The sequence below is a fragment of the Felis catus genome, chromosome E2 (genome assembly GCF_018350175.1).
Source record: "Felis catus isolate Fca126 chromosome E2, F.catus_Fca126_mat1.0, whole genome shotgun sequence".
Taxonomy (NCBI): Eukaryota; Metazoa; Chordata; class Mammalia; order Carnivora; family Felidae; genus Felis; species Felis catus.
This window is the reverse complement of record NC_058382.1, coordinates 196,954-209,176: the sequence shown is the minus strand read 5'-3', so window position 1 is coordinate 209,176 and position 12,223 is coordinate 196,954. Positions and strand designations below refer to the sequence as shown.

Below are 12,223 nucleotides of genomic sequence, written 5' to 3'. Positions count from 1 at the left end.
GGCTCAGTTGGTTTAATGTCCAACTCTTGATCTCGGTTCAGGTCATGTTCTCACTGTTCCTGGGATTCAGCCTGGCATCCAGCTCTGCTCTGTGCTGACAGTGTGATGCCTGCTTGAAATTCTCTCTCTTTCCCTTTCTCCCTGCCCCTCCCCTACTTATGCTCTGACCTTGAGATATGGAGATTATTCTGTATTATCTGAGGTGAGGGAGGGGTGGACGGACAATATAATAACAAAGGTCTTTAAAAGTGGAATAGAGAGGCAGTAGAGATTGAGAGAGTCAAGAGTGCTGCAATGTGAGAAAGATTCAAGTTGCCACTACTGGCTTTGAAGGTGGAAAGAGCCATGAACCAACACATGCTCCTCTGAGCCTGGAATAGGCAAAGGAACAGCCACCAACCCATCATCCTTGAACACTTCCAGCCAGACCTTTCTCAAGAAAACCAGATCTCTGAGTCTTGCCCTCATCACCTCTCCACTCAGATATCTTCCAGGGAACTCAGACACAATCCCAACTCCTGCTTTTCCTCTGGAATCTGCTCCTCTTTCCCCCTTCCCATTTCTATGGAGGGCAGTTCCATTCTTTCAACTGCTCAGTCTAAAAGCCTGGAGTCCTTCTGGACCTCCCATCTCTTTCTCACCACTCTTTGATCCATCAGCAAATACAGCTGACTCTGCCTGCAGAAGAGATTCAAAATCTGACTACTTCTCCCACATCTTTTGCGACCACCACCCTAGTCCAGGCTGCCGCCTGGACTACCATCGCTGGCCTCCTTGGTTGCAGTTGCCTTCTTCCTGTGTCCCCAACCACCTCCACCTTCATCTGGCACCCTATCACTTCTCCACATGGAAGCTAAAGTTATACTTGCCAATTTAGATCAGGTCCCTCTTCTATTCACACATCTTCTCAGTTCCTAGGTCCCTCAGGATAAAGGCCTAGTATGAGCCCTTCTCCCCTTGGAGCTTTCTGGTAGAAGTAAAGGTCTTGAAGTTTCCCCAATGCCCTCCTCTCTGGGTCGCCTCCAAGCCTTTGCACATGCAGGTATCTCTGCTTGGAACAGCTTCCATGCTTCATTCCATGCGCACACTCTACTGTCCCAACCTGGGGGGATAAAAATGACCCCAGGCCGGACATCCTCAGTTTCGCGACTCGGACACTGGGGCTTGAGTCTGGCCAGGCGAAAGCTTAAGAAACTTTCACCTACCCGTGCAGAGTCCACCAGCTCTGCCTCGGACGGGGACCCAGACGGAGACCCGGCGCAACGGACCCAATGTGGTCTCTGCGTCAGGTCCTCTGACAGCACTGCTGACGAGCCTCAGACGCGTTGCCGCTTGGTCGTTGTCATGGTGACACGACATGGGGGGGGGGGGGGGACTGCGGTCCCCGCGGAAGTAGGATTTGCGATGTGAACTACACTCCCCAGAAGGCGCTGGCGCCGTGCGGGGCGTACCCGAGTGTACCGCTCTGGGCAAGGGCGGGACATCCGACGTCGCCCTGAGGTTTTTCTTTGGCTGGTTGTGCGCCTGTGCGAAAAAAGGCCTCGATTCCCTGGTTTGAGGACGCGTTTAGGAAAGTCTAGGGCGCCACCGTCCAGGGTCTGGGGTGCGCCAAGTGGGGAAGGTGTGGGGCTCCTTTTTGCGCCTTTGCGCCTACGGGCGATGCCTGCGAGCGATCGTCCCCGCCTCCTCGGGCCTCGGCGTTGACGGAAATAGAATGGGCGGCCTTGTGGGGCGTCCGCCGGGACCGCCGCAAGAGCCCTCAAGACCTTCCCAGTAAGGGCCTTGAGCGTGTTTCCACCATAATGCGCGAGACCGAGGTTCCGAGGGCCTGCCCGCAGCCCAGGGTCCTCCAGTCGTGCCGGGGGACTGAGGGCGGAGGAGGTGCTGTTCCAGCGGGCCACTCCCAACGGGTGCGCGCGCGCCCTCTTCCTCCCCGGCCCCCCACGGGTTGGCATGGGACCAGCGCCGCTACCGATGTCTTTGGCGAGTGAAGGGTCCACCTTGCCGAAGCCGGGCAGTCCTACCCCCAAGTTCCTGGAGCCCCAGCGTTAGCGGATGAGTGTGCTTTGGGATTCCTGCCGCTTTCATTTCCTTGTCTGGGATGATGGGAGTCACTTTCATTTTGTGCCTTCGTGCTCCAGATTACTGGTCAGTATGCTGGCCAAAAGGGGGGTGGGCTGGGGCCTGAAAGGGTTTTTCACGCGTGGGGACAGAGATGTGCGGAGACTTGTTTGTAAGCGTGAGCCAAGCCATCGGGAACCCCAAATCCTTCTTAAATCTTGTGAGAAAAGAGCCCCTCATAGGACAATTTAGGCCTTCTTTAGGGAGACTAATTGCTGGCCCTTTATTCTTACTCTGCTGTTAACTGGTTTCTTTGGCTAGTGTGTGAACAGACTAAGGGGCCAGGGCAAAAGCAGGGAGGCCAGGGAGGAGCCTTCATCAACAGTCCAGGCATGTAATGATGCCCTAGGCCAGAGTGGCAGCCTTAGGTCACACTTAGGAGGTGCCAGTCCTGAGGTGGACAAATTGTGGGAGCATGTGATGGGGAAGGGCCCAGGGAAGTTCTGCACACTGCTGAGGCTCCAGAGTGAGACTGCGGGCCTTGTAGGTATGCTAGTATAGAATGATGGTTCAATCTACTGCAAGTGCAGGGGCCAGGATGTGTTATCCACAGTGACAGTGCAGCTAGAGTGGGTCTTGAAGGACTGTCTTGTGGTGGAGCAGGAAGGACACACCTGGTAAAGGATTAAGACAAAGGCAGAGGTATAAGAGGGCCAGAAGTGTTTGGGAATCCAGGTGTTTGTAGCTGAGAGATGGAGCAGAGGACAGTGACAGGCGGGAAGGCTTTGAACAAAGGGCCAAGGGCAGCCCCTAGGTCTGGGTGCCACTGGAGATTTTGTTGCAAGATGAGGTTGAAATTGGATCCTGGCTGTTATTTCCAGGGTCACTAGCTGCCATGAGCCGAATGGCCTGGGGAGCCTTGAGAGAGAGGGCGGATCCAAGGGCATAGCCCTTGGATAGAAGAGGACCTAAAGGTGTAAGAAAGGAGCGGTCACAACTGATGAGTCTGTCTAGGGGAGGCAGAACATTGGGGAGGAGAGCTTGGTGCTGGGGTTCTAGGGGGGAGGTTGAACCTGGGGCTTATTGTGGTCATAAGTCACATTGTGGTGAATGCCCAGGGAACCATCTGGAAATAGAACATGAACAGATTGGGTGATGTCTATCTGCCCTCCTGCTTCATGATGCAATGGCTCCAAAGCAGTGGCCAGTGGGTGTTGGGAGAAGGAGAAGGCACTGATGTTGGCAGACTAGTGTCCCCTCAGAAATGGAGGCCTGGGGAAGAGGGTAAGCTGAAGGTAGTTAGTATGTCTGGGAGGTGTTATAGGGGAGAGGTTGCCAGGGAGAGGGCAAGATGCCCTGGGTTTTAGGCCCAGGGCTTGAAGATGTCCACTCATTGCCCTGCAGGATCATCTCTCTTCCTCACTGCGAGGCCTGGTGACCTTCAAGGGTGTGGCCATGTACCTCTCTTGGGAGGAGTGGAGGCTCTTCACAGGCCCAGAGAATCCTGTACTGGGACATGATATTGGGTGACGTCACACCCATGGCCTTACCAAGTAAAGCTCCTGCCTTTCTTTATGTGTTGTTTTTCAGAATTGTTGGCACCCAGGTTGGGCTGTGGGCACTTGCTTGTGCTCTCCCTGAGCCACTCCACCTTTGCTGACCCAGGCTTGTGGTGGCCTGGGGAGAAGAGTCAAAGTTCTCTCCATCTTTCCAATAAGCCCTTTGGGTTTGGCTCCATGACAAGGTCTCTCTGTGTGCCATGGATTTGCGGTCTTTCTCTAGCAGATACTTCCTTAAAACTGCCAGTGCCAGTCTCTAAGGGTCCTGTCATTGTTTACAAGGGCTACTGAGTTATTCCTGAAAAACCCTCCTGAAAATTTCATTTTTTCTTTTTTTATGTTTTTTTTTGTTTTTTTTTTTAATTTTATTTTAATGTTCATTTATTGAGAGGGGGGGGGGAGGGGCAGAGAGAGAGGGAGACACAGAATCCAAAGGAGGTTCCTGGCTCTGAGCTGTCAGCACAGAGCCTGATGTGGGACCAAACACACAAACTGTGAGTGAAATCATGACCTGAGCCAAAGTCGGCCACTCAACCGACTGAGCCACCCAGGCGCCCCGTGTTTGTTTATTTTTGAGAGAGAGAGAGAGAGAGAGAGAGAGAAAGCAGGGGAGGGGCAGAGAAAGAGAATGGGATAGAAAATCCAAAGCAGGCTCCGTGCTGATAGCAAGAGAGCCCGATGCAGGGCTTGAACTCACAAACCATGAGATCATGACCTGAGCTGAAGTCGACACTTAACCGACTGAGCCACCCAGGCACCCTGTTTCTTTTTCTTTTTTACGTTTGTTTATTTTGGGAGAGAGCGTGAGCAGGGAAGGGGCAGAAAGAGAGGGAGAGAGAATCCCAAGCAGGCTCTGTGTTGTCAGGGCGGAGCCTAACGTGGGGCTCAATCCCACAAACCATGAGATCATGACCTAAGCCAAAATCAAGAGTCAGACACTTAACTGACTGAGCCACCCAGGTAGCCCTCAAAGTTTCATTTTGTAACATCTCTTCTTCCTTCCTCCTTACTAATGATAAAGACGAAGCAAGCTCCTTGACTTCCACAGAAAGGTCACACACAGGGCAGGCCCCTTACCTGCCTTGTCCTCCATAGGACTTGTGGCCACTGCATCCCACGGGGGCATTTTTGCCAGAGCATGGTAGGGAGTCCTGGGTATGTAGCTGAGAAGATGCAATTCTGGCCATTGCCAGAAAGTCCTGGAAGATGCTGGGACTTGATGAGTACAATTCGGATATGGGATGAGGCCTAGTCTATGTTGGATTGTTCCTGGCCGTGGTCTTATACCACATCACTACCCTGTGCCAAAGTTAATGTCCCAACCTCAGTCCAACTTTACACCTTTCTGAACATTCTGCCCTCGTGCCTTCTCTTCCTGATGTCTAGTCCCTATCTCCCTGACCTCAAGTTTCATCTTGTAACTACTCTCCCTATGGGTCCTCCTGTGTTAGCTTCTATTTAGCTATTAGGAGATGTTTATGTATTGGTAAGTAATCCTGGGAAGCCTAATGCTAAGAGATGGCTGAATGTTACATCATGTGTGGGCTCTTTCTGCATAGCATTGACCTCTGCAAACATCCCTATTGCACTGAGTTTGCAGACAGTGAGCAGCAGATCCTGCCAGCCACATTGAGTCTGTGACCCTGATGAGATACTTTGCATTGGTCTGGCCAGACCCTATACCAAAAGGATTGGCCCTTTCTCCCCTGATCTTGGCCCCCTTAGTTTCTTATGAACCCAGGGAATCAATTGTTAGCTTAAGAATTATAAGCCCCACTTACTGGGGTGCCTGGGTAGCTCAGTTGGTTAAGCATTCATTTTGGCTCAGGTCATGATCTCACAGTTCATGAGTTCGAGCCCTGCATCGGGCTCTGCACTGTCAGTGCAGAGCCTGCTTGGATTTCTCTCTCTCTGTCCCTCCCCTGTTCTCTCTCTCTCAAAATACTTTCAAAAAGAAAGAAAGAGAGAGAGAGAGAAGAAAAGAAAGAAAAAGAGCTTTAGACACCACTTAATGATGGGTCCATCCCCATGCATCTACTATGACATATAGAAAAGGGCATTTCCCAGGGCACTTGGGTGGCTCAGTGGGTTAAGCATCCAACTATTGATTTCATCCCAGGTCACAATCTTATGGTTTCTAAGTTTGAGCTCCACATTGTCAGTGCCGAGCCTGCTTGGGATTCTGTCTCTCTCCCTCTCTCTGTGTCCCTCCCCTGCTTGCTTGCTCACTCTCTCAAAATAAATAAATAAACTTTTTTTTCTTTTTTACGTGTATTTATTTTTGAGAGACAGAGAGATAGAGCTTGAGGGGGGAAGGGCAGAGAGAGAGAAAGGGAAAGAGACAGAAAGACAGAATCCAAAGCAGGCTCCAGGCTCCAAACTGTCGGCACAGAGCCTGATGCGGGGCTCAAACCCACGAACCGTGAGATCATGACCTGAGCTAAAGTCGGACACTTAACTGACTGAGCCACCTAGGTGCCCCAATAAATAAATAAAACTTTTAGAAAATTTTAAAAAAAGGGGCATTTCCCTATTTTCAGGTATTTCATGTGAAAAGGAAGATAAGGAGGCACTGTTGGAATCTGATGCTTCCAGAAAAATCACATCGCAGGGCTGGACTTCCAGTGCTTGTCCTTCTACTCACAAGGTCCACCCCTATAACACAGGGTTATAGTCTTCAAAGACTTTGTCCATGGAGAAACATGGGAACAGATTCTGGACAGAAACTGCACATATGTGGGGCATACAGGAAATAATTCTGGTTCCACGTAAACCTTCAACTGAAACAGTTGACTTTAATATGGAGAGAAACTTCTCCCCTGTGATGAGCACATACTGCAGAGAAGCTGTGCAGCCATGACCTAAGAGCCTGGAGAGCCATGACCTAACACCCATCCACCCACAACAATAGGAAGCCGTGTGGGAACACCAAGCTCAGGGAGGCCTTCCCACCCAGCCCCATTATTGAGCAGTTCCCAAAGTTCACAGCAGGGAAGCCCTTCAAGTGCAGCAACTGGGGACAGCCTTTGCAAGGAGCTCCACCCTCCTTAGCCACCTGACTCACCCTGAAGAGAGACTATGTAGATGTCCAACAAATACATATGTCTGCAAAGAGAAATCAACTCTTGTTGATCACCAAAAATTCACCCCAAAAAATTCAGAGAAACATCCTACGTAAGGAGAGTAGGAAGGCCTTCAGGCACACATGTAAACTGAAAAAGGGTCAGAAAATTCACTCTGGGGAAAGACTTTACAAGTGCATGGCATATGGAAAAACTTTCCACCAAAGTTATACTCTAAATCAGCACCAGAAAGTTCACACTGGTGAAAGACCCTATGAGTGTAACCAGTACGGGAAATCCTTTGGCCACAGGTCTAACCTTATGAAGTACCAGAAGGTTCATACTGGAGAAAGGCCCTATGAGTACAGCCATTGTGGGAGAGCCTTTAGTGAAACCCGAGCCTTTGTTTGGCACCAGATTGTTCACACCAAAGAAAGGGTGTGATTTGGTGTGGGCACTTGGGCTAATCCCTCTCCCTATCCTTACATGCCCAGGCTGGACACCTGAGATATCGTCAGCAGTACCAGATTCCTCATCACCACCAACTCCAGCAGTCAGCTGCCCTCAGAGATGGAAGAGAGGGCACGAGCAAGTGAGGTTCTGGTCCCCGCAGCACTCAAGAATGGAACCATGGGAACTAGCATGCAGTGAGGATGCTGGTGGCTACCTTCTGGCTCCCAGGTATGGAGGGCTGTAACACTGTTAGGGATGTGGCCCAAGACAAGGTGTGATGTTTTCCACAAGTCACAGAGGTCTCCAACATTAATGCGAGGCTGCCTGGGCCAGAAGCTGTATGTTGATACTCCGACAACCGTGAACTGGTTCTTAATCCACTTAGTGCATTCTTAGTCCACTACTTTAGATGTGAGGAAAATGTACATCATAGACAGGGGGCATCGGGGCCCAAGTTCCCATGGGTTATAATCAGAGGAACCTGAGCAAATGCAGGTCAGCCTGACCTATCTTGGGCCTAAGCTTTGACTCTTCTTCCATGTTGCATTTTGCATCCAGCTAGACATGTGCATCTATTTTATGCAAGTTTGAAGCATGTGGGTTTGGAAACCAGATACAGAAGAATGACTAACATCTCATTTGATGCTGCCAATTTGAATCAGGGTCAATGTTTCTCTTCACGTAGTTGGGAGGGAATAAGTCTTGCATCTCCCTAGTTGTGGATGGTGAGGCCTGTAAGACTGCACCCCATGGTTAGAGGCTTGCCTGTATTTCACAAAAGACCCCCCTGGACAGTTTGATTGTATACAAGTGTGCTTGTCAAAGTGTAAGGGTACACTGCTTGGGGTGCATTAAATTCAACACAACCCAAGGAAATCTTGAAGAACTTTTATTTACTTGTTAACTAACAAGTAAGGAACCAGGGAGATAGCTCTCAAAACACTGACTCCCAGTGGAGTTAGTACAGGAAGCAATTATTAAGTGTTTTAGGGGATGGAGACAGGGAGCTTGCATATACATTAAGGAACTTATTCATATCCCATTACTTAGCCACTTTGGTTCACTTTGTATCTTGGTTTGCTGTCTTGATGGGGTCAGATTACTCCATTGGGTTTGTGTCTTTTTATACACTGGACACTCCAGAATGTCTTCCCACTCTCCTTTTCTCTCCTGATTCCAGCCCCTTGCTGTGCCCACCTTCTGGGCCTCATATCTTACCCTTTGCCTTTATCCCCTCATCTCTTTCTCTCAAGTCCTCCAACACCAGTCTCCCCTTACTGTGTCCTAACTTGGTCAAGCGTGTTTAAAATGTCTTATTAACATGTTATTGGATGACAGCCACTTGTGCATTCCAAGGGATTGTGGTCCAGGCATAACTAGCGCCAAGACCTGCCACCCAACATGGTGCTCCCCTGTCACCAGAGGCCATGTCTGTACCAAATCCCCCAACAGGTAACTGAACAGGAGACCTACCTACCATGTCTCTTTGTATTCACACCTGCTCAGAGACCCCAAGTCCGAACTGTCCAGGTCTGCAGTGAACCTAATCCCTGTCCCCTTGGCAGTGACCCCATGGATTACATCCTGGGTGTGTCCAATATGCACTCAGTGAACTTGTATTTCTCTGATCTTCAGTTGTTAGTGATATGGAGAAAAAAAGGCAAAAGAAATGTAGATTAAGTTAAATTTCCTTACAGCTTACAGCCCATTGACAAATACTCGAGACAGAAAGAGTATGACATTCGTCCAGAACTCCCAATTGTCTTAGCATTAATACCTTGCAAGACAAAAAGGAAACAAAAAACCAGCAACAACAATCTTAGCTTGACATAAGCTAGGCTTCCAGGATCCTATAAATCTTCCTTAACCTATGAAAACAACTTTGTAAACTTCCGCTATCTCTACCCCCTCAATTTAAAAGTATAAGCGAATCACTTCACACAATCCTGGGACAGCTCTATCTGCCCAAAGGTCCGGTCCCTGTGCTTTAAGAAAACCACCTTTTTTGCACTGATAATGTCTGAAGAATTCTTTCTTGACTATGTGCTCCAGAACCCCACATCAAATCATATCAGTTAGCATGGAGCAGAGAAAGAGGAGGTGTCCTATGACCTGAAAGATAACCCTTGTGAAATATACCCAGAACCATTTCCCTACAAAAACATATACTACAGGAGTAAAGACTGCGAGAGCAATTTCCATTTGGGGTAAGGACAGTGCTTCCATTCCAGGTCCCACTAGTCTTCTTCTCTCACCTAAGTGAGAGAGGTCATAGTCAACAGGGGCCAGGGCTACAAGGAAATATATTGAATATGCTGTAGCCAGGGAAGACAGTTGAGGTCAAGAGAAAGAAAGAAAAGAAAACAAAAGAAGAAAGAAAGAAAGAAAGAGAGAGAGAGAGAGAGAGAGAGAGAGAAAGAAAGAAAGAAAGAAAGAGAAAGAAAGAAAGAAAGAAAGAAAGAAAGAAAGAAAGAAAGAAAGAAAGAAAGAAAGAAAAGAAAAGAAGACAGAAAGAAGAGAAGAAAACTATAGGAGTGGAGATATACTCCTGGGGCCCAGTCCCACTAAAGACCGAGTATTCATTGGAAGATTTAGTATGCTCCTCTCCCCTGTCACCCATACACCACATCAGTGGAGTTCCAGTGTAACAACAGTGCACTATAACTAAAACAGATGCAAGACACAGACTCTCTCCAAAGAAGAATACTTACCAGAGCACAAAGTCTAGAGAAGAGACAACAACTAGGGCATTAGGGGAATTTGAAGCCTCCAGCACCCCCTGCTACAGCAAACATTAAACACAGCCCTCCTCCTATCCATATTACCATAAATCCTCATACAAACCTCCTGTCGCCTTAGTTCCTCTTAACAAACATGTGTCTGGTGTTCAACAACAAATGACAAGGCATGTCAAAAGGCAAGAAAAAAGGCAGCCCGAAAACACACAAAGCAGTCATCAGAATGACACTCAGATGTGAACAGATGTTGGAATTATCAGACGGGCGTAAAATAGCAATGATTAAGATGTTAAAGGCTCTAGATGAAAAAACTGACAAAATACAGGAATAGACGGATACTGTGAGCAAAGAGATGGAAACTCTTAAGAAAAGATCAAAAGTTAGGGCTAGAAATAAAAAACACTGTAATAGAAACAAAGAGTGCCTTCAATGAGCTCATCAGTAGGTTCAAACCAGCCAAGGAAAGAATCAGTGCTCTACACAACTCAGCCCAAGGTGAGTGTTTACTACTATCTGTTTTGCTTTTACTGATAGGGGAACAGGAGCTCACAGATGTCCAACCAAGTGGTTAGGGTCCAAGCACCTGCCACAGACAACACCCCCCATAAACCCCCATCTCCCGTGCCATCTTGTTCAGGGTAAAATGGGAGCCAGGTATATGTATTGGAGCTGTTTTGTGTACAGAGGAAGATTTGTTGCTGCGATTCATTTCCAATTCATTAAATTATGAATTTATCAAACAATGAGCATTTCTCTCAATATTAGGCATCAAGATCCCTGTAGTCTAACTAATTCCACATTATAGGGATGATTTTATATTATTTTATTTTATTTTTTCAAGATTTTATTTGTCAGTAACCTCTACACCCAACATGGGGCTCCAATTCACAACCCTGAGATCCAAAGTTGCAAGCTCTAGTGACTGAGTCGGCCAGGTGCCCCCATAGGGATACTTTTTAAATAAGAAATTAAATGTCTCCAAACATTCAAAGAGTGCTTGAAATGTTAATGCCTCTAATCTTTGGATAAAATCACGAATTTAATACTTACATTTTCTTAAATTCTTTCAAAGGAAGCAACATTTACACACAAATATTCCAAAATTGTTGTGGTCTCTTGCATTGTGATTATCTGGAGAGCACATTTCTTTATCTCATGTGAATTTACATCAATCCTCACCTAAATACTTAGACACAAGTATGAAATGAAAGCACATAAACAGGTTTTGGTGGTTAAGAATCGGTCTTTGGTTTAGCTGCACCTTTACATCGGCTGCTGCCTTTCTATTCGTGGGAGTAACCAGATATGAACTGTGTGACCTCACTTGTAGTATAATGTGACTCATTAATATTGCTAGATGCGTCCTATTTAAATCTATATGACCGCGCTCTCTTGCATTACGACGATTTACAAATAGTGTTAATTCTAAGGACAGTTGTTGTTGACATAGATGCATATATAAGGACGGAGGAAGGGAGGAAGGGAGGAAGGAAGGCGGCAAGAATGAACGAACTCTTCAGATTAATTCCGTATTTCCTTATAACAGCTCTACGATGGGTAACGTCATTGTACCATTTCATGTACGAAGATGAAGGACCCTGACAACAAAACCTAAAACAAACCCTCACACTAAAGCAACAAAGAGCAAAGCTCTCGTTCTCCAGCAGTCGTGGGCGTGTACTGAGACTGCCCTTCCTTTTGTTTTCACGTGTGGCAGAAACCCAGGTTGGTCCCCAGGAGACAGGACCAAGGCATCAATATCCTGATGTGCCAGCCACACCTAGACGACCCAAAGACAGGCAAGTCTGGGAAAGTACATTTTGCGCGGTCCAGTTTAGCAGGGAAAACAGATGGCTTAGCAAAGTGTCAGAAAACAATTCAGACTCCAGAAAAATTTAGCCTAGGGGCTTGCAAACCCGACGTTAACCCCTTTACAAAACACGGAGAGGTCAATCCAGGGCACAGGCCTCCAGAGGTAGAGCCAGGCTCTGTGCCAAAGCACCGTCCCACCTAACTCGCCCCTCTCATCAGGCTATGTCCTTTTATTTATTTATTTATTTATTTATTTATTTATTTATTTATTTATTTATTCATTTAAAAAAATATTTTTTATGTTTATTTATTTTTGAGAGGGATATATATTTTTTAAGAATATATATGTTTATATATTTTGAGAGGGAGAGAACGAGCAGGGGAGGGCAGAGAGAGAGGGAGATTCAGAATCTGAAGCCGACTCCAGGGTCTGAGCTGTCAGCAAGAAGCCGGACGAGGGACCAAACTCACAAACCCCGGTATCATGACTTGAGCCGAAGTCGGCTGCTCAACCAACTGAGCCACCCAGGGGCCCCTA

The 12,223-nt window shown here is 47.5% G+C and overlaps 1 long non-coding RNA gene across 1 annotated transcript; it reads left to right on the top strand.

Annotated features, from left to right (window-relative positions):
- Positions 1-1,784: 1,784 nt before the first annotated feature.
- LOC102899750 lies at positions 1,785-11,962 on the top strand. Its single transcript, XR_441959.4, has 3 exons — positions 1,785-2,148; positions 7,177-7,363; positions 11,420-11,962. It is a non-coding gene; the product is annotated as an uncharacterized LOC102899750 (long non-coding RNA).
- Positions 11,963-12,223: the final 261 nt, after the last annotated feature.